This window comes from Macaca mulatta, chromosome X (genome assembly GCF_049350105.2).
Source record: "Macaca mulatta isolate MMU2019108-1 chromosome X, T2T-MMU8v2.0, whole genome shotgun sequence".
In the NCBI taxonomy this organism is placed as follows: Eukaryota; Metazoa; Chordata; class Mammalia; order Primates; family Cercopithecidae; genus Macaca; species Macaca mulatta.
In genome coordinates, this window is record NC_133426.1 from 25,583,036 (window position 1) to 25,606,300 (window position 23,265).

Here is a 23,265-nt window from a genome sequence, read left to right on the forward strand (position 1 = left end):
ATGTATTTATTCTTACTTGAGCTAAAGCAGATGGCATGATGAAGAGGAACAACCCAGTAGACTGGGGAAAAAAAACAAAAGGGGCATCATAAAAAAATTTGGGCTTCTGTCTTGCATTCTGGCAAAACTAAGCTTTAAAAAGTATTTAAAGTCTCTGGGCCTGTTTCCTGATCTGTACATGGGCATGATAATAATGTACCTCACACATGTTATAATATTGTTTTATGCATTTAGAGGGTCAGAAAATATTATTGCAAATATTCGCAATCCATAAATGGGTTTTTAAACGGTGGCTTCAGTTATTTCATGTACACTACTAGCTTGTAAATCTGTCCAGCCACAACTGTCATTTGCTCTCTGGAATCATATCAGACAGTCCTCAATTTACGATAGCTCAACTTAAGATTTTTTGGTATTAGGGTGGTGTGAAAATCACACACATTCAGTAGAAAGTGTGCTATACTCTCTCAAGATGCTGAGCAGTGGTACTGAACCACAGCTCCTACTCAGCTATGTGATCATGAGGGTAAACGACTGATACTCTACAGTGTACTGTGTTCCCAGATGATTTTGCTTAATTATAGGCTAATGAAAGTGCTCTGGGCACCTCAAAGGTAGGCTAGGCTATGATGTTCAGTAGGTTAGGTGTATTAAATGCATTTTCCACTTAGATATTTTCAACTTACAATTGGGTTGATCAGAATGCAACCCTATCGTAAGCTGAGGAGCATCTGTATTTACCATTTAGCTTGATATCTCTGTTTAGATATCCAACAGATACCTGAAACTCAGAATGCCCAAACCGAATCATTATTCTCAGCCCTTCCTATTAAAAATAGGAAAAATTCTTCCTATTTTTCCTTCAGTGAATGGTATTACTATCCACATACTTCCTATGACAGACTCCAAAATCTCACCACGTTTCCCCCTGATTTACCCTCTTCCAAATAATAATGAAGTCCAATTAATTATAACTTATTAATTGCATTTCATCATCCTCAAAACATATATCTTAATTCTGGCACCACTATCAATGGTTTAAATTACCTCTAGAAACTTCTCAAATTGACCTCCTTCATGAAAGCCTTTCCAGGCCTTTTTGGAGTGATTTAGATGATCTTTCTATATGCAAGTGGCATCACTTCACTCCCCTGCTCAAAATTCTTCCATGACTCTCTATTCTCCAATGCATAATGTCTGATATCCATAGTTTATCATGACCTTACTGTCCTTCAACTTTCATGAGTGTCTTTCAAACAGCAGATCATAGCACTTTAGTGGATCATGTCCTTTATGTTAGTGAGCGTTTACCAATATTTTTAAATAAATTACAATAAGAATAGAAAATAGAGTGCATTGCCTGTAAGTGGCTAAGTATTATGCCATTGAATTTTGATTCACACATCCACTCATATGCATGTATACATACATAAACACATATACATACATAAACGTATTAAGTGTAGTTGTAGAGTTTATTTCTTATCCTGACACCCAGAAGCCTCTGTCTTACTGCCATTTCTGTGTGCCAACCAACTCAAATGGACTGCTTGCAGCTCCCTCAATACAACATGGCTTTTCTTTCCTTAAGGGATTTCTATTTCTATTTCTGTTCTATTTCTATTTCCATTCCTGTAATGCCTTTTCTCTGCTTGACCTGCATAACTCTTACTCTTTCTTTATTGATTTAGCTTCAGAGTTATCTGTTCTGGGAGGTTATTTTTGATCCTCACCTAGCCATCAAAGCAAGAGATAATATCATTTTTATGTAACCCTATAATACTCAGTTTTTGTATCCATTTGCCCTCCATTACCCTATATTGTAATTTCCTGTTGAGGGGTTATCTTTTCATTAAGCTGATAACCCCTCGAAGACAGGAATGTGTGTTACTATCATCATTTTGATTTTCTCTTCACTAAAGTTGATGGATCAGGCAAGATAATCTCCAAAATCCTTCCCAGCTTTAAATTTGTACTAATATAATTCTTAGATTTGATATTTTGGAGGACATTTATGATAAATTGCATAGGTATTGATAGATCCAACTTGGCCATCAGTATTACTATCCTATTTAAGATTTGGCTGTTTAGACATCCTTTTGTCTGTTACTGACTGAATCTCATACAGTTGTGGTATGGGATAATTTTCCTAATTGTTCCTAATATCTAAAATGGAAGAAAAAAACACTTAGCTTCTAGAATTGGATGGATTCCTTCTAGGCTCTTTCTGTGGATCTATAAACATGCCAATAAAATGTAAAAACTCACTCTGCCATATGTCTCCACATATCTAGTTGTCTGGCATAATGAAGACATCACATCTCATTGCCATTTCTGTTTTAATCCAGATGTTCAGTATTTTATATGCATATACTTAGCAGTGCCCTTGTACCAAGGATATTTTAAATGATAAATGATATATTTCTCAACATCCAGTCATCCAAATACCTAATAAACTACCCTTCTCCTAGTATTTTCAATAAACTGAAGTTACCATGTTTCTCTAAGGGAATTTTACAACTATGGAATTAATGACTGTGCCAGAACCACCAATTTTATTAAGGCCAAGAGCAAAAGGGGAAAAAAGGCTTTAGAAAACAAGCTACTTACCTAATGAAAACAAATCAATGGTAAGATATAAAGGACATTGTTATAAATGCCCTAGCTCTACTGACTAACCATCCCATTTTTCTTTTTAGAAGGAAACAAATTTCCAAGAAAATCTTTTCAAGCAAACAATGTAGTGTTTTTAAGATTTTGCTAATGCATTTTAAATTCTAAACTTCTATTACCAGATACCATTAGAAATCCATTCACTTTTATAATTCTAGTTTTAAAATGCCTTTATAGTTCAGTTATCACTTTATGTCTTAGATTCATTCAAAGAAGTGTAGGAGCTTTGAATTAGATTTCTTATCCTCTCTTGTCATCTTGCTTCCTGAAGCTGCCATCCTCTATCCAGTCCTTTCTCCGGATCATACCCTCTCTTCCTTCCTGCCATAAGCGCCGTCTCTTATCTCCTGTCTTCTCTGAGGTTAAAGCCGTTATCCCTTTCCTCTGAATAAGCCAGGAGACAACTAAAAACATACTTTTTTCATTTTGCCTTAATCTCCATTCACTCAATGATTGACTCAATAAATGTTTATTGAGTACCTGCCATGTGTTGGGCTGTGTTCTAGGCCCTTAGGCTCAGAGAAACAGATGAAAATGCCTGCTCTTGGCCGTGTGCGGTAGCTCATGCCTGTAATCCCACGACTTTGGGAGGCCGAGGCAGGCGGATCACCTGAGGTCAGGAGTTTGAGACCAGCCTGGCCAACATGGTGAAACCCTGTCCCTACTAAAAATACAAAAATTAGCCGGGCGTGGTAGTGTGCACTTATAATCCCAGCCACTCGGGAGGTTGAGACAAGAGAATCGCTTGAACCCGAGAGGCAGAGGTTGCAGTGAGCATAGATCGTGCCACTGCACTCCAGTCTGGGTGACAGAGCGAGGCTCCATCTCAAATGAATGAATGAATGAATGAATGAATGAATGAATGAATGCCTGCACTTACAAAGCTTACATTCCAGTGGACTGTGCCTGCCTTTATATAATCTAAATGGTCTATTAGTGGACATTTTAAAATATAAGTGCCCTCTACCTATGAGATAAATTCAGAAAGTATTTCACTCAGGAAGAACAGATTTAGTGAAATCTTCAAAAGCCATATTAGTTAAAGTTGAGTGATGCAATATTAAGATACAGGGAGGCAGATTAAGGATTAAGAACTCTTCTTTGTATTCCCATGACCATGATTTTAAATATTATAATATTATATTACTAATGAGTATTATTTATCTGAACAGTTTTGTAAAAAAACTTAGACAGGTAGAACATATTTACAGTTAGAAGATCTGGATTCCAGCTTCAGCATTCCCTGTTCATAATTGGACAATTCTCTGAAAGCCAACTCTTTCATTACGCTTTCGAAAACTGGATTTCTCTCTCCTTATTAACCAAGTTATGAAATTCTTAGAATGTAAAATAATTGGGACATATAGAAAGAATTTCTGTTCACTTTAATCATCATTCGTGCTACATCTGAGAGCTTGATAGGTCACTTTGACTTCCTTTTAAAGCAGTTCAAAGATGGGAATTTTCTTTTTTTAACATAAAACTTTATTTTGGCCCAGTGTGGTGGCTCTTGCCTGTAATCCCAGCACTTTGGGAGGCCAAGGCGGGAGGATCACCTGAGGTCAGGAGTTCGAGACTAGCCTGGGCAAAAGTGTGAAACCCTGTCTGTACTAAAAAAAAAAAAAATTAGCCAGGTGTGGTGCCCGTAACCCCAACTACTCAGGAGGCTGAGGCAGGAGACTCACTTGAACCCTGGAGGTGGAGGTTGCAGTGAGCTGAGATTGTGCCATTGCATTCCAGCCTGGGCAATGAGAGCGAAACGCCATCTCAAAACAAACAACCCCTCCCAACCACTTTGTTCTAATATTAGCATTGATAGTTGTTTCCTCTACTGACTTGAAATCTACCTTCCTAAAATAGTAACTTATTGGTTAAGGTTTTCCCTTAAAGTATTCCACATGCCAGCTTATCCTGGTTTTCCTGAGGCTCTTCTTACTCAAGGTGGACATTTTCCATCCTCCTCTTTCTTTTCCTAGCATAGTTTCTAGATCTCCCTCAATTTGGTCACCTTCCTTTTTAGACTTTCTATAGTTCAACATTCTGGTAAACCATGGAATGTGGAGCTATACCTGTCATCGTAGATGTGGTCTAATATAACTCTTACCACCAAATTTTCAACACTTTGTGTGTATATATGTCCTACATGTGTGCTATATTTTCATAAATGTTTTCCTTTTAAGCCCCAGCACACTGATCTTGTGGTGAGCGATGCATACACATACCACATAGAAATATTAGGTTATGTTTGATTGCAGTGTCAAAAAGCAAAGCCAATGTTAGGGTTAAATCCACAAGGTCTATGGTGACTTTATTTTCATTTTTGCCACAGAAATTCTCCGTGCCAACTACCTTGTTCAGCATTTACCAATCACGGCAAGTGTTGACAAGGAAATCTACACTTCCGTCTCCAGTAAAAGATAGGAAAACAAAGTGTTTCATTTGTACTTAAGGGGTGAGGAGGATAAAAAAATGTATCCTTTAAGGGTAGTCTAAAATTCAAAACAATGGAGCTTTACTCTGTAGTTATTTTAAATGTTTCTCACTATGTTAACCTTATGTTCCAAAGTTAAAGCCAGGTTTTGAAGACCAAATCAGAAGAATCCTGACAGACCAGTCAGTGGCTGAGGAGTTAATTATAAAAAGAAATTATTCTCCTTAAAGAAGACATGCGTCATATAATAGACATCGCTAAAGTGTGCTTTTAATGGTCATCAAAATGACAAAGCCAAGAAAAATGAAACTTAAAAAGTTACAAACTATCACTGTTAAAAAGCATCGGTTTTAGGCAACAAAATAAAAACTGTAACTTTGAGGAAGAATTAGCTGTTCATTCATGAATATACTATATTAATCTGCAATTGAGCAAGCCATCACTCTGAATTATATCACTGAACTGGTGTAGTCTGGTGTGGGAAGATGTCTGTTTTTAGTCATTTTATTATTGGATTTTGTCAAAATATCAAATACATTTATGAAGACAGAGCTGTAACAGGGTTCTTTGGGATAAAATGCTTATAAACTGATAGCTAGTACTGAACTAGACCTCTATGTATATCTATTAGAAGGTGTTTATGTGGAGGAAAGATTCTTTTTGTTGTTGAAAGAGAAGAGAGGCTTTTCTTTTTTGACACCTAAAAGTAGCAGTTGGTATAGAAATGGTGAACGAGGGCAATGGAGGGGATAGGACACTGGCACTTCTGTCACTTGCTTAGAGAGTTTTTGTTTTTTGTTTTTTGTTTTTGTTTTTGTTTTTTTTTTTTAGTTTTGATGTTGTTATAGCAATATAGAAACTAATAATTTTTAAAAATTGAATTCATTCAAATTGTCACCAAAAATCATCAGTGTTAGTATTTTCAGAGACATCTTTTATACAAGCATAGAGTTAGAAAAACAGGTAGGGAGATAGAAATAATTATAGAAAAACTGGGTTATATTGTACATTCTAATTTAAATAAAATACAAAAATTCGATTGGATTTATTTTATTGATGATAAAGAAAATGGAGTGAAACTGAACCTATCTGTATTCTTCAATATAACATGTACTAGTTCCTGAAATACCCATTTGAAACTGAGAGAAAAGGTTGTTACATAAATGAAAGGATTTTCATTCATTGTACCATTTTCAAAAGCTAACTTCCAATTTTAGATGGTATTTGTTTACTCTCTACTATAAAAGATAAAGTACTTATTTTTAAAAATTTACTCCATTTTTAAAAATTGTGCATATATTTTAACTTTGCTAAGATTTACAGTAGAATCTTTTAAGTTACACACTGATTTTACAAGTTAACCTTTAATCTTTACAATCACAAATACATTTATTAACATTTATTATGTTTATAGATGCTTGATATTTAAACAAATTAGAGTAAATTCTGTAAGCAAGGGAGAACTCTTTAGAATTTTCTATCACTCTTCCATTCACCACTGGATTTTTTTTTTTTTTTTTTGAATTTCTGGAGAGCTGCATAGTGAATACATGTATAATACTAAAACAGAATGGAATCAACCCTGCAGAAGAACAGAAATGTTTTTGAATTCTCTACCAATTCCTTATTCACAATAAGTATTTGATAAGTAGCTTAAAGGCAGAATTGTTTGCATACCCAGTTATCTGCATACAAATTTCCTTTAGTTCCTTCCTTTTGTTAAAGGAGTAATTTTCAAGGCAGTGTTAGTCTTTAAAATATTTAATATATAACGTTGCAGACACAAAACCATGTGTGTTGAACTCTCTTAGAGGTTTAAAGGATTTTTGAGGGTAATTTTTGCATTAATATGACTTTTATCTTACACACATATTAGCATCCAAGTTAAGAAGTCACCGTCCTATATGACACTTAATGGATATGTATATATACATATATATGAAAATATGTTCAAGTATGCATGAGTGTGTATGTGTATATATGTTCATGTGTATATGTGTGTGTTTGTATATGTGTGTATATGTGTGTGTATAGTAATTACTCTGGTCTTTTAAGCTTGGTTGCATATTTAGCTTCAACGTTTCCCATCAGTCCTTTTTATCACAGTTATTCCACTCCTCAATTATTTTATTTTGTTTCATCTTTTGGTTTCCTGATCTTTTATGTGGAGTAGTTTTTCAAAAAGTGTCTTGAGAAGCTGACTTCTTTAATGTTTAAAAATGTCTTCTTGTTACTGATCTTTTTAAACAACAATGTGTCTGGGTATCCTGGGCTTGATCCTCAGAACTCGTAGTGTGCCATTGCCCTCTGACATTAGCTACTCATGTGGAGACTCTGAGGCTTGTCTACGTTTCCCCCTTGATAGGTGACTTGATTTTTCTTCCTGGATGTCTGAAGAATTATTTATATTTGAAAGCTTTTTTAATCTTTACTTAGAGCCTCAACAAATTTTTGCTAATGTGACCTTTAAAAATTCTATTCATCACTCTTTTACATATTTCGAATAGCTATCACTGTGACTTCTAGTTTTATGTTTAAGTACAATTTTATGTTCAAATTATTGGATTGCTTATTTTTGGAGCATCAGTTTTCAGACAGGAAATTTATGGTGGTTATCCTCTGTAGATTTGAATACCAGATATTGAAATTGTCTTTTTGTTCTTCTAAAATGGGAATGGCAACTTGGTTAGAAATCTCATCTACCAGCTCTTTTAGGTTGTTTCTTTTGGCTACAGGGAAATAATCATATATCACAGTAGAGATAATAGTAGAGTGGACCTGATGTACCCATTAGCTTAAACATTTATAATCAATATATAATTGATGCTCCAGGCCATGATACAGGAAGAGGCACTAGACTTTCCTTGCTTCCATATATATATGTATATATGTGTGTGTATATATGTATATATGTGTCTATATATGTATATATATGTGTGTATATATATTAGTCTGTTCTTGCATTGCTATGAAGAAATACCTGAGAATGGGCAATTTATAAAGAAAAGAAGTTTAATTGGCTCACAGTTCTGCAGGCTATACAGGAAGCATAGTAGCTTCTGCTTCTGGGGAGCCTTTAGGAAACTTACAATCATGGTGGAAGGTGAAGGGGAAGCAGGCACTTGACTGCAGCAGGAGAAAGAGAGAGAGTGCCACACACTTTTAAACAACCAGATCTCATGAGAACTTACTATCATGAGAACAGCATCAAGGGGGAAATCCACTCCCATGATCCAGTCACCTCCCACCAGGCCCTACCTCCAACACTGGGGATTAAAATTTGACGTGAGATTTGGGTGGGGGCACAGATCCAAATCATATCAATATATATGCAAACCAAAAATAAAATTCTAAGCCCCCCTAACCAACTGAATGGACCTCTCCTGTTGGCCAAGGGGATTCCAAAGTAAACCTGAAAAAACAAATTCAGGCCATTATGGGAAGGCAGGGTTAGACGTGCCTCATTATACTCTTCTCCTGTTGTAATTCAGGCACAACTGTCCAGCATTAACATTAAAACAGATATCTTAAGACTGACAGAACAGACGCTTTGTAGCAATAAGATACCAAATTCCAACCTGACTCTAGTGTAGCATCACAGGACAGACAGCGAGCCCTGAAGTAAATAAATTGGCCAGGCATGGTGGCTCATGCCTGTAATCCTAGCACTTTGGAAGGCCAAGGCGAGTGGATCACCTGAGGTCAGGAGTTTGAGACCAGCCTGGCCAACATGGTGAAACCCCATCTTTACTAAGAATATAAAAATTAATCAGGCATGGTGGCGGGCACCTATAGTCCTAGCTACTTGGAAAGCTGAGGCAGGAGAATTGCTTGAAGTGGGAGGTGGAGGTTGCTGTGAGCCGAGATTGCGCCATTGCACTCCAGCCTGGGCAACAAGAGTGAAACTCCGTCTCAAAAAAGAAAAAAAGAAAAAAAGAAAAAAGACAGACTCTTTGTAGCAATAAGTTACCAAATTTCAACCTGACTCTAGACAGACAACGGGCCCTGAAATAAATTGAAGTATTTTGCCAAAATACATTTCTTTGACATATTTTGAAATGGCCCTGGAAACTGTCTCTTGAGGGGAAGATCTACATTCTGTAAAGAATCCCCTTCCCTTTCCAGGTCTTTTCCTGATCCAGGAGAGATTTAACTAAGAGTCTGGCACCTTTCATGATCTGACAAGAGATATTTACCATCTATTCTCTCTGAAGCTCACTACCTGGGGGCTTCATCTATATAACAAGGACCTTGGCTTCCATAACCCCCCTTATCTACAATCATTTCTTTCTGCTCACTTCTACTCTTGAGGCAGAGCTTAGCCCTTTCAACCAATTGCCAATCAGGAAATATTTAAATGCACCTATGATGTGGAAGCCCCCTCCCCCACCTTCAAGATGTCCCTCCTTTTGGGCTGAATCAATGTCCACCTTACATGTATATATTGATTTGTGTATCTGCCTGTAACTACTGTCTTCCTAAAGTGTGTAAAAGCTGTAACCCCACCAATTTGAGCACATGTTCTCAGGACCTCCTGGGGCTGTCATGGGTCATAGACCTCACATTTGGCTTAGAATAAATCTCTGCAAATTTTTACAGAGTTTGACTTCTTTTCATTGACATGTATGTATAATTTTTGGACATTGCACAATAGGAAATTCAGGCCTGTGGTCTCTGAAAAGGAAAACAAATGTGCACCCTGTGATTGTCCTGACCTGTTGTGTGGAGGCATATGCTGTCCTCCCCTATATTGAAAGGAATCACAGGTAGAGCATGAAACTTTCTCTGATTTGAAGAGACAGGGAGGTCTAGGTGGCTAAGACTTACAGGGAATAGTATGAGAGAGGAGGGAGTTAGTTGCATGAGGAAAAAGCATCAGAAAACTGCATGGGCGTAAACTATACATGTCTATCGAGAAATTATGGCGATATGGGGAAAACAAACCAGAAAGCTGTAACCTAAACAGCTCCCAGATGTCACTTAGGGCCGATAGATACCAGGACACTGCTGTTTCAGTCCCTGACAGTTTCTATATTTCCAGCATCAACTGCCAGACACAGGAGTGAGCAAACCTTCAGCTCATTTCAGCCCCTAGCCTTGGAGCAATCCCAGCTAATGCTGTGTGGAGCAGAGACAGGCTCTCTTGAGTGAACCCTGCCCAGATTGCAAATTCATGAGCTGAATAAATGTTCTAAGCTAAAAACAATGGGGTGGTTTGTAACTTAGCAGTACATATCTAGAACACATCCTGTATGCTTTCAACTTGCAATTTGCTACGTGTTTTTTATTAATTATTCTATTATTTCCAAATGCAAGGTAAAAATGGCTCTCTGGGGAGTGGTTCCTTCCTGTCCTGTAGCTTGCACTCACCTCCAATACTTGCCCTTGTAGGTTGGGAGAATCTAATTCCGGGAAGTGTTTCTCTACCTCAGGATGATGCTAAATGACTGATGAGGACATGGGTCTTTGTGAGAGCACTGCCAGAGACTTTAAATTTGGTGAGACTCCTTGGCTAAAGCAACCTCTGAATGAAATTGTCTTCAGAGAAAAAAAATAGCTTAACAAAGTCTTCCCCTTTCCCCTGCAATTTTTTCCAACTTTGAAAGTGTCGATGATGTTTCCCAGGATGTCCTTTACTCATTTCCTACCACATAGCACCATTTCTCTTGGTAAGAATGGCATCGTCCCTAGGTGACTTTTTTTCAGTCTGAAATTCATGCTATCTATTTAAAACTATTTCTTAGTTCAAGTTCTGAGGAAAGATGTTTCTTATTTTCCCCATTTTGGTCATAAAGATCAGCTTTTCTCACCCAATTATGCAGGTTCATCTAGCAAGGATGTCCTCTATTTCCCAAGTAATCTATTGTGACCATATGTTGTTCTTACAATGGAAACAAATTAACCCCCACACAAACTATATCGGAAAATGTTTATGGACTTCAGAAAACCTTCTATAAAGAAAGTTTAAGAGTCTAAGATAAACTGGGAAAATATTTCCTGCAAATATGATAGATTTAAAGCACGCCCCAACCTAAACACTGTCAACATTTTAAGCCACATAAATTTTTGCTCTGAGGGGTAGTCCTATACATTGCAGGATGCTTAGCAGCATCCCTGGTCTCTACCAATCAGATGCAGTTAGTATACTTCCAGTTTTGATAAGCAAAAAAGGTCTCCATACAATGTCAATATCCCCTGTGAGGTGCCGAATCCACCCCCGGTTTAGAATAACTGATTTTTGGCTTTTCCCCTTTGTTAGGCTGTGCTATGTTGTACTAATTGTGATAGATAGGGAGTTAACACAAAATTTTTGTTTTCACTCACTTCACTGTATTTTGAAAGTCAGTTGGCTCTTCTTTGTGGTTCTTCCTCAATGAAGGAAATCTAGGACAGCTTCCATATTGATAATTTAGACCTCTATATTGCAACTTCAGGCTTCTTTATTGCAGTTTAGCCACCTCAACAGTTCTTTACTTCTTGCTATATGAATGAAAGAGCAAGCCAAGGAGAATTCACAATGCTTTATACTGACTCGCAGTAGGAGTGATACATGTCTTCTGCTCATGTTCCCATTGGTGACACTGCTGCCCTGTCACCCCAATCTAACTGCCATGAAGATTGTACACGGAAAAATAATAGTGTGGTAACCAATCTCACCATTTTCACCAAATATATCTTGTCTGAAAATGGTTCCTTGAAATAATTTAAAAATCTTTACTGTTAAACATCCAATGTGAAAATTATGAAATGTGTATAGCAACCAAATAAATAAAAATGATTAATAAATATGTTAAATTGTTTGTTAGCTAATAATCAAAATAAAATATTAAAATGATTTTCTTTTATAATATTAACACATTTAACAGTGATAATACTCAATGCTGATGAGGATAAAATAAGATAGCAATTTTATATATTACTGGTGGGATGGTCAATTATTGAAAACTTTGTAGAAAAACATTGGTAATACATATCAAAAACCTTATAATGCTCATACTTTTTGATTCAGTAATACCATTTGTATAAACATACTCTATGACAAAGAGGTAATCAGATATATATGTGAAATGATTTTTATTAAAGCAGTTGTATAGATATAAATACTTGGAGGTAACAAGTACATGCAAGAGTCAGGAACCAAGTAAATACAAACACTCAGACATCCTCTTACCACACTTTGGTTTGAGTCAATTAAAAATAATCACAGGGAATCTAAAAGGGTTTACATTTTCAGCTTTATTGTAGTTAAAGCTAGAATGGAGAACAGGCCAATGCATCTGGCCTCTGACCTCCAGCTCCTAACTTAGCTCTTGCAAAGTTCTTGACTGTAAATAATTCAGAGGATGGAGCAAATATGGCAGACCCCTGGGATAGACCTGTCAGAAGCTTGAGGGGAGGTCATTTAAGAGACAAAAGAGAGAGAGTGTTGTAGGTTGGTTTATTTTATTTAAAAAAAAATTTTTTTCGATTATACTTTAAGTTCTGGGATACATGTGCACAACCTGCAGGTTTGTTACATAGGTATACACATGCCATGGTGGTTTGCTGCACCCATCAACCCATTATCTACATTAGGTATTTCTCCTCATGCTCTCCCTCCCCTAGCCGCCCAACCCTCAACAGGCTGTGGTATGTGACATTCCCCTCCCTGTGTCCATGTGTTCTCGTTGTTCAACTTCCATTTATGAGTCAGAACATGTAGTGTTTGGTTTTCTGTTCTTGTGTTAGTTTGCTGAGAACGATGGTTTCCAGCTTCACCCATGTCCCTGCAAAGGACATAAACTCATCCTTTTAATGGCTGCATAGTATTCCTGTATATGTGCCACATTTTCTTTATCCAGTCTATTACCGATGGGCATTTGGGTTGGTTCCAAGTCTTTGCTATTGTGAACAGTGCTGCAATAAACATACGTGTGCATGTGTCTTTGTAGTAGTATGATTTATAATCCTTTGGGTATATACCCAGTAATGGGACCGCTGGGTCAAATGGTATTTCTGTTTCTAGATCCTTGAGGAATTGCCACACTGTCTTCCACAATGGTTGAACTAATTTATACTCCTACTCCAACAGTGTAAAAGTGTTCCTATTTCTCCACATCCTCTCCAGCATCTGTTGTTTCCTGACTTTTTAATTATTGCCATTCTAACTGGGGTTGGTTTATTTTTAGACACTACTGGTAATTTGTACCAATCAACTTGAGGCTTTAAAGCAGCCTCCATTCAAGTAATCCATTCTTCTTCCAAAACGTTATCACTGAAAATCAGATACAATACAAGTTCGAAGCTCCATGTGATAATGCTCCTTCCTGGAGGATGAAAATAGACATTTCCTCATAGAGTGGATTGGAGGAGGGGGATGTTTAGGGAAAGGGAGGGAGAAAAGAGTACCCTATCTAACATAATCAGGCACATTGACAAAAATGCAGATTAGAGAGTTGTATAAACAATACCAAATAATTTATTTAGATAAAGAGATGGTGGTGATGCACAACTGTAGTCCCAGGTACTCAACAGGCTGAGGTGGGAGGATCACTTAAACCAAGGAGTTCAGGACCAGCCTGGGAAACACAGAGCATGTCTCTTAAATACACACACACACACACACACACACACACACACACACACACACACACAGACATATAGATGTATATGATATGATAGAAGTTACCTCTGAGTGATGGGATAAAGAATAATTAATATATTTAGCTTCTATGCTTTTCTGTTTTTTTCTGTATTTTAAAAAATGTACTTCAGCAACTTACTAAAATATTTGATATCGCAATATATTGATCTATATCTGGCTACTACTAAAATTTAGGGGAAGTGCATGTGGTCATTGGCATAGGTAGACCATATATCTAATTCCTACACGCACAGATTAGCTGCATGTTAAATTAGCTGCATCATACCAGGTTAAAGGTTGCATCAGATTAAGGGTTCATAGAAGGAGCAAGGGCTGGGAAAATGGTCATGTTGAATATAAGCATCTCTTCAGTTAGGAGTTAGCTAGATAGGCAAATTAAAATAAAGACAATTCATATGTGAGTGGGAACTGGGGAGGGCAGTGTGTATGTGCAGAAATGAGTTTTAAAACCCAGGCAATCAGCACTTGGTAGATCTATAATAGAAACTAGGAGGCTGGGCACAGTGGCTCACGCCTGTAATTCCAGGACTTTGGGAGGCTGAGGCGGGTGGATCACCTGAGGTCAGGAGTTTGAGACCAACCTGGCCAACATGGTGAAACCCCGTCTCTACTAAAAATTAAAAACAAAAAAGATTGGCCAGGCATGGTGGTGCACCCCTGTAATCTCAGCTAATTGGGAGGCTGAGGCAGGAGAATTGCTTGAACCTGGGAGGTGGAGGTTGCAGTGAGTCAAGATTGCATCACTACTCTCCAGCCTGGGTGACAGAGCAAGACTCTGTCTCAAAATAAACAAACAGAAAAACAAAAACTAGGAAACTAGGATCACTAACATTGTTCCAGTAGCTTCTGTTTCATGAATTTGGTCTTTTTTTTTTTTTTTTTTTTTTTTTTTAAACATTTAGGCAGGTAGAAGTGCATATGCAAGTTTCTAGCAGAAAGAAGAACCCTGTTTGCCACACATACCTCTAAACCTTACTGAGAGTCACTTCTGAGTAACCCTGATGTAGGTATCTACAGGTTGCTGGTAATTGGGAACAGCTGGCTGTATAGTGGGTGAGGCTGAGGCACAGATTTTTTTTTTTTTTTTTGGCAGCGTTAGTTCCCTGACACCTGTTGTGCTTTATGAGTTCCATTTCTACTTTTTAATATATCTGCTCCTTCATCACTGATGCTCAGACAATTGTAAAAGTATGTTTCCACCAGAGCATTAACTTTGCTTCAGACTTGAAGCTTTCATTTTATGTGTATAGGAAAGCAGATAACTCAACCTGTTCAAAATACATATTGAGTGAGTTAATATGTTTCAGAGAATTATTGCTTTAGTATTTGTACTTTGTGAAAACTATAATTGTGTCTTAAATTATTTTATTTTTGTATATGGTAAGGTCCAGATATAGCCTAGAGCAGTGGTTCTCAAAGTGCATTCCCTGACCAGCCTCATCAGTACCACCTGGGAATGCAAATTCTTAGGCCCTGCCCCAGATCTACTGCATCAGGAACTCTGGGGGTGGGGATCAGCACTCTGTGTTTCTTTAAATTGACAAATTATAGATGTATACTGTAATCAGCATTCAAAAGCATTCCAGACTTTAGTAGTTAATATAAGGTCATGTTCTAATGATTAGTTTGTATGAGTATGACCAAGACAGAGCATTAAAAGGTGAAGACTCAACACAAAGAATAAACGTCAATGACAGAATAGCCCACAATGTTACAGATAATAGAGGAAGAGAGTGGAGATTCATGGACTTCTAGGGGCTCCTGGAATCACATCACCTAAGTGACTGTCTACATGTGGATACAGTCTGCTCCATGAGCCAGATACCAACTCCCACAAACTTGATATTTTAAGAATATCAGAGAGACACGCATGTGCCTGGCCAATGGGGAACACAAGAGAGAGATTTCCAGGAATGAGTGCACTCTTTCTCTTCCTCCAAAATGTAAATGAAAAACATTCTGAAATCTTCCTTTCACATGTCCTTCCCTCCTACCTAACTTTGACTACAGGTACACATTTTGGACAATTAAAACATACCCATATTTGACTAGAGGCTACTTTCAAAGTTGAAATGGTCTAACACACAGGTCTAAGACAATCATTTGTGACTCTTAGTTGATGAGCCTTAGCTTGCTGTCCTTGCTTTGAAATCCTATATTTTTCACTGAATCTAAAACATTTGATTTCAATGATTAATAAGAAAACCTACAATACTGAGTGTCAGGACCTGTACTAAAGTTTTATACTTAGCATCTCATTTCAGCTTCAATACGTAGAGAGGGTCATAAAATACCTCCCATGGAAAGGTGAAGAAAATAATGCTCAGAGAGATTAAATGCCTCTCCCAAGGCCATAAGGCCAGTGAGTGGTAGAGCTCAGATTGTAATAAAAATGATTAACTCAAAACCCACGTGGTTAAGTAAGAGAATGAGGAAGTCCCACACCAGATGAAGGCACAACCCCATGTCCTTCTGGGAAGGTAAACCTCGTTCAGGGTAACCCTGAGATCACAGCAGTACACAGTTATTATCACCTGATGGGCTCATAAGGCTGTGTCCTAGGATGGAAGAATATTTGAAATATGTAAACTGTATACTTTTGCATTGATTTGAGATGGGACCCAGGCCTTGGATTTTTTTCTTCATTTAATGCTTTATTGAAGCATAATATATTTGCAATTTACATACGGAATACCATCTTAAGCCTTGATAGGTTTAAAGCTCCCTCAGTTGATTGTAATTTGCAGCCAGGGCTAAGTACCCATATAGAGAGGGGAAAACAATAAAAAATCCTTATGTTCTTAAGAGCTTTCTTCCTTTATTCGTTGAATTCACATTTTAGTTTTTCTGTTCTTGTTAAGAATCTATCTGCAATTGATGTTACAGTAATTATGCTTGTGTTTTCCAGACAATGTGGAAACCAAGCACATACACAATTAGGATACTCTAAATGTGTTAACTGTTCATAATATTCTTTGAGAATTCCTTTTTTAGAGGTGGCAAGGATTTGAAAAATTTTGCCTGTTCAACCTCATTAATATTTAGTGAAGTGCCCAGATTAAATTGAGCCGATCACTGAACAGGTGCAAAGGGACCTGCTTAATAAACGGAGACTTTCTATGGCATCAACATAGCCACATTCTTTGTAGACAAATGAATATGATTTAGTTTGTATGCATGAAGCACAATTTCACTGTTGGCCCAGATGTTTATCAGCAACACTAGAAGTGAGGGGACCAATCTGAAAATCTGGATGGAAAACTAAAGTATTTGTTCAGAATAAAAAATATTTGTGGCTGAAAGGGTAAAAAATACTGTGCTGTTTAGCCTCTTTTCCATAGATAATAAGCACCAGAAAAACAGTTCAGATTCTGCTGCCTAGCAGAATGAGCAAAGAACAGCAGTAATCCAATTTTTGTGGTTAAAACTGTGCCACTGATATCTCTGCTCACGCAGGCCGTTGGGCTAAAAGTGAACAGGAGTGTAAAACTATAAAATGAATATCATTAGCCTTTGAGCATTTCCACCTTCTGTATTAAATTGGAAACAAGGAAACCAAATAAGCAGCAGTTACTTCTCTAAGTAGCATTATTTTTATAATAGTAAGAAACAAACTGCTTCAAACAACAGAAACAATTGTTCCTGGGATCTGGATTCTGAGGCCTCATATTAAATGTGAACATAAGCACTCATAAACAAGACATATTGACAGAATATAATTTAAACTGTGGCTCCCTCTGCATAGTCACAGTGATTTGAAATTCATCACTAACTGAAACATTCAACATTTCTCTCTCATAATTTATGCAGGTTCTAAAAGCCTGACATTGCTAAGAATCATGAGCCTCATAGTTCTTTATTACTTTAAGAGAACAATAGTAATGAGATGGATATAGGCAGGTTGAAAGCTTGCTGGGGCTGAGGATGAATTGTAAGAGCAAGAAGCACCAAGTCAGGATAGATAAATTAAGTTTTATGCATTAAAATTAGGGGTCTAGTTTCATGCAATAAAAATGTATAAAGGGCTTGGAAAAAATAAAAACCCAGGACAAAATAAAACTGAATACTTTGCTTTTAATGAAAACATTTATTAGTGAAAAATTATCAGTTTTAATATGGTAATTAAAGATGAACTAAGGATTAGAACTCTCATACATTGTTGGTGGGAATGTAGAAGGATGCAGCCCCTTTGGAAAAGTGTGGTAGTTCTTCAGTGTTTAAGCACAGAGTTACTATATGACTCAGCAGTTCCACTCCAGAAAGAACTGAAAACATATATCAACAAAAACGGGGTTCATAGATGTTCACAGCAGCATTATTTATAATAGCCCAATAAATGAAACAACCAGAATGCTCATGAACTGATGAATGGATAAACAAAATGTTTTATATCCATACAATGGAATATTATTCAGTCATAAAAAAGAATTAAGTATTGATACATGCTATAATATGGATGAACCTTGAAAACATTTTACTAGGTTAAAAGCCAGACACAAAAAACATGTAGTGTTTAATTTTCATTTATATGAAATACCCAGAATAGGTAAATCCATAGAGTCAGAAATAGACTGGTGGTTGTCTAGGGCTGGGTGGGGAGACCTTGAGGGAAAATGGTGAGTGACTGCTGATGGGAACAAGAGTTTCCCATTTTTAGGGTGATGGAAATGTTCTGAAATAGAATAGCAGCAGTGGTTGCATAATTCTGTAAGTACAGTTGACTCTTGAATAACATGGGTTTCAACTGCACCGATCCACTTATATGAGATTTTTCAATGAAACGCAGATTGAAACTACAGTATTCTCAGGATGTGAAACCCACATCTATGGAGTGTAGATTTTTCATACATGTGAGTTCCACAGGGCTGACTGTGGGACTTAAGTATGCACAGATTTTGGTATACATGGGGGTCCTGGAACCAATCCCCTGCATATACTGAGTGACCACCATATTAGTAAAAATCACTGAATTGTACATTTTTAAAAGATGTAATTTATGGTATGTGAATCATATCTCAATAAAGCTATTAAACAAGTGAAAAAGAAGATGAACTACATAGTGATATCAAGTACTGATTACTTTAAAGAAGCTGTGGCTTGGGGAACAGAAGTGGTATAGAATTCATCTTCTAAACAAAGACAATAATGGAGATGGATGGGGACTATGTAATTATAGTCAGCTGGCAAAATTATAAACTTTTTCAGCCAAAGTTTAAACAATGTAGAAAAAGAGAAATTCAGATCACTTCTGTGAGGTTCAGGTTTAAACCGAATTGAAAGAAACAAACAAATTTAACAACTCATTGAAATCAAAAAAATAACTGTTCCTTGAGGCTATTGTATAAAATTACTAATTTGAGCATGCAATTAGTAATATCTCTGTGTATTTTTTAAAGTTGCTGAGGCACTAATTTTGTGTGTGTGTGAGTATGTGTGTGTGTGTGCCTGAGAAATATCCCAAGTGACACAGAATGTATAAGATATTCTTGCACAGGAAACTACGGAGTACACGAATTACTTTATGAATTACCATAGTCAATATTAATTAATTATTACAAAAAATTATCCTGCCTAGGGAATCCAAAGTATATGTTTTTAAGTTTTGAGCTTAAGAAATTTTGAATTAGGGTTTACAGTTTAGATTTCTTATAATGCCCCTCCCATCATAATAGTTATGGAACTGAAACTTGGATCTAGTAAAAGAGAGATATTTCTTTTTCCTTTCCTACTTTCTTATTTATCTTATTTATCTTAGCCCTCAAGTGGCCTAGTTTATAAAACAGTGATTAGTCCAAATAGGATCATATCTTAAGGGGATGGAATTTTAATATGAACTCTAATATGCAATTGAAATAAAAGTTTATGAGAGGCAGGAACACACTTGTGCTAGCTATTTCTCCCTCAGGTGGGAAATTCTCCAGATACACCTGGAAGGCATTTGTGTGGCAAGCAAGTTGGTGAGGACATTAGGAATAATTTGAGTCAAATATTAAAGGATTTACATGAACTGGTGCATGTACAAGAATTTTAGGATACTGCATATCTGCTATCTTTCCAACTTACTTTGGTCAGTAGTAATACATAATGTAGTAAATTTTCTACGTTTTCTCACCAGTTCTAATACTCATTCTCATTTCTGATTGATGGAAACCTAGGAACCCAGAGCAGGGTAAGCAGTAAGTTTTCCTGTAGATATAGCTTTCTCAATGCTCAGTATTTACTTTATGAGACTAAAACAATCTCTGGATATGGGCCAATGGAATTGAGAGCTACTATAGAATTCTGAAATGTGCTATCATCAATTGTGCATTTGCATTTTATGAGCTGAGTCTTGTGGAGCATAGTCATGGTGAACAGTATTTGTGAATGTGCTTTGTATGGACAATAATATGGCTAATACATCAACTTTCTGATTAGGAGATTAAGTATTTACATGTTGTAATATTTGGCATAATTATTTGGTAATTCTCAATATTAATTTCTATTTTTTTCAGATATATTTGGTTTAGAGCATTTGGAGTCATAAGTATATACCTAAGTATATACCTAAGGGTTTCTGCAAATATCAGAGTTCACTAGAATTCTTGTGCCTTAAATGAACAATAATAAGGGCAAAGGAAATGAGAAAGTAGATTAAAATAGTGTATCTCAAATATGGGGTTTTAAGCACATATTTTGGCTCATGGGAATGAAAACTGAAAGATTTTATGTAAAAATCTTGAAACTCAGTTATTTGTTATTTTACACCAAGTGCATGGATTTAATTTGTTGATCTAAGTGCTGTATGACTTTAATAGTTTGGTTTTCCTCTGAAATTAGTTTGGATGGTTTTATCCTCTAGGCTCAGAAAAAGTTGACACATTAGGTCATCTAGACGTGTACAGTTTACGGCCAACTTCAGGATCATTTGGCCACAGGTCAAAATGAACAAAAATAATGCATGTAAAGAAGATTAAAAAATTTTCTGGAGGGGGCATTAGCATAATTTAATCACATATACAATATATAGCATGAAATATTTAAAGTTAGATAACTGTAAAATGGTAGCTCAAAACAGAAAAAAATGAAGTAATAAGCTCTCATAGTAAAGTGTGGAGATAAGTAAAAATACAACTAAATTGGAAAAATTAATATGACTGCGGATCCTCTGCCCCTCTTTTCTTTTTAAGGGAACTCTTACTTTGTCAATAAAGTGACTAATCTCTGGCACTATCCTGGCTACTCAGGTCATTTAATAGAACAACCTAATGTGCTTTCTAGGTTCTCATATATTTGAACTCAACATTGTATTCCACTAGAAGAAAAAATTTCTTGTTTGGGGAAGAAGCAAATAAAGATGAGCTTGGAGCATCTTATTGTTGCAAGAAAGCCAGGATTCATTCAGAGAAACATGGATTAGTGTTTAAAAGGACAAAGTGGCCAGCATACAAAGAGGGCTGCCAATGGCCAAGTAGTGACAATTGCATATTAAAAAGGGATAGAATGATTAAAGTTAATTACAACAATGAGTTTAGAAGAAGTCCTGGTTTCATGTCAATACTATCAATGGAATGGGTACTCAGAACTTGTTAAATGTAATTACAATGCATAAACCAAATTGCATGAATTTTAAGTGTCTATAAAATATATGTCAATTAACACAAATTAGATAATGGCTACCCTGGACTTCTGATGAACCATTGGGCTGTAAAATATAGAGTTTTTAAATATATATATAGATAAATAAAAATTTAATATTAAGAATGCTGAGTGGGACATTAAATGGGAATCCTGAATGGGAAGTAATAAGGGAGGATTTAAAAGGGCCACCTATTGTATAGGAGAACAAAATAGTATAAATATTATCTTATAGAAATAAAAGGAGTGACTTTATACATTAAAAGTAAATTTTAGAGATCAGGCTAACCTTTGAGAGGGGGAAGAGTGGGAGAAGAAATAAAGCAAGCAAAACTATGAAGTGGTTTGCATTCTCTTGGCCACAATAATGAAAGTAGTGAAAAACATAATAAAGGTCAAACTGAGTGGAGTCATTATCCAAATTGAGGGTGAATTGTGTGCATTCTAATTTTGTTACAGTGGCGTTAGGTCCCAAACTCCCGTGGAAACGTCATAAGGGAAATATCACATTTAAGTGGTATTTCTTGAGAGATAAGGACAAATGCAATCTACATTTTTATTTTGTTTTTAAACTTCACTTTTTATTTTAAATATGGGGGTATGAGTGCAGGTTTGTTACATGGGCATATTGTACTCAGGTAGTGAGAAAGGTACCCAATAGGTACTTTTTCAACCTATGCTCCCTCCTGCCTGCTCTAGTAGTTCACAGTGTCTTTATTCTCATGTTTTTGCCCATGTGTGCTCAATGGTTAGCTACCATTTATCAGTCAGAACATGTGGTATTTGGTTTTCTGTTCCTGTATTAGTATTATGGCATCCAGCTCCAGCTCTATGCACGTTGCTGCAAAGTACACGATTTAATTTTTTTTATGGCTGTGTAGTATTCCATGGTGTGTATGTATCACATTTGCTTTATCCAATCCACCACTGATGGGCACTTAGGTTCATTCCATGTCTTTGCTATTGAGAATAGTGTGGGGATGAAAATATGATTACAAGTGTCTTTTCAGTATAGTGATTTATTTTCCTTTGGGTATATACCCAGTAATGGGATTATTGGGTTACATGATAGCTCAGTTCTAAGTTCTTTAAACAATCTCCTAACTGCTTTCCACAGTGGCTGAACTAATTTATATTCCCACCAACAGCATATAAGTATTCCCTTTTCTCCACAGCCTCGCCATCTGTTGTTTTTTGACTTTTTAATAATAGCCATTATGACTGGTGTGAGATGGTATCTTATTGACAGAATCCCATTTGCAATAGCCACAAAGAAACTATCAATAGAATAAACAGACTACCAACAGAATGAAAGAAAATGTTCACAAACTATGCAACCAACGAAGGTCTACTATCCAGAACTTAAATTAACATGCGAAAAAACCAATAACCCCATTAAAATATGGGCAAAGGACAGGAACAGACACTTCTCCAAAAATACATACACATGGCCAACAAACATATGAAAAACATTCTCATGATCGTTAATCATCAGCGACATCTAGGTTTTTTGACCTGAGTGAAAGGTAAGATCAAGGACCACCTTTTGCAGAGATTTGTAGGGGAGGCAGAGAAGTGGTGTAAATTGGGGAATTTGAGTCATGTACAAAGAGATTAATATAAACCAGCACATCTGATAAAGTTTCTAGGTACTGCAGACTTGCTTCTTCTCCCCTTAACCCTACTCAAATCAGTGGTGTTTTCCAACAGTGTTTAGTTTATCTGTATTGTCTTAACCACTCCATTTGTTGGCTCTGCTTCTTCGGAGAATCCCTTAGGAACTGAGACTGGGGAAAAGACTGAGTTAGTTGGCTTCAGATTCAAGTAATCTAAGCAAGCAGAAGAGTTGGGTTGGATCACTCAAGATGGGGTGGAATAGAACAAGGAAAGAATAATCATA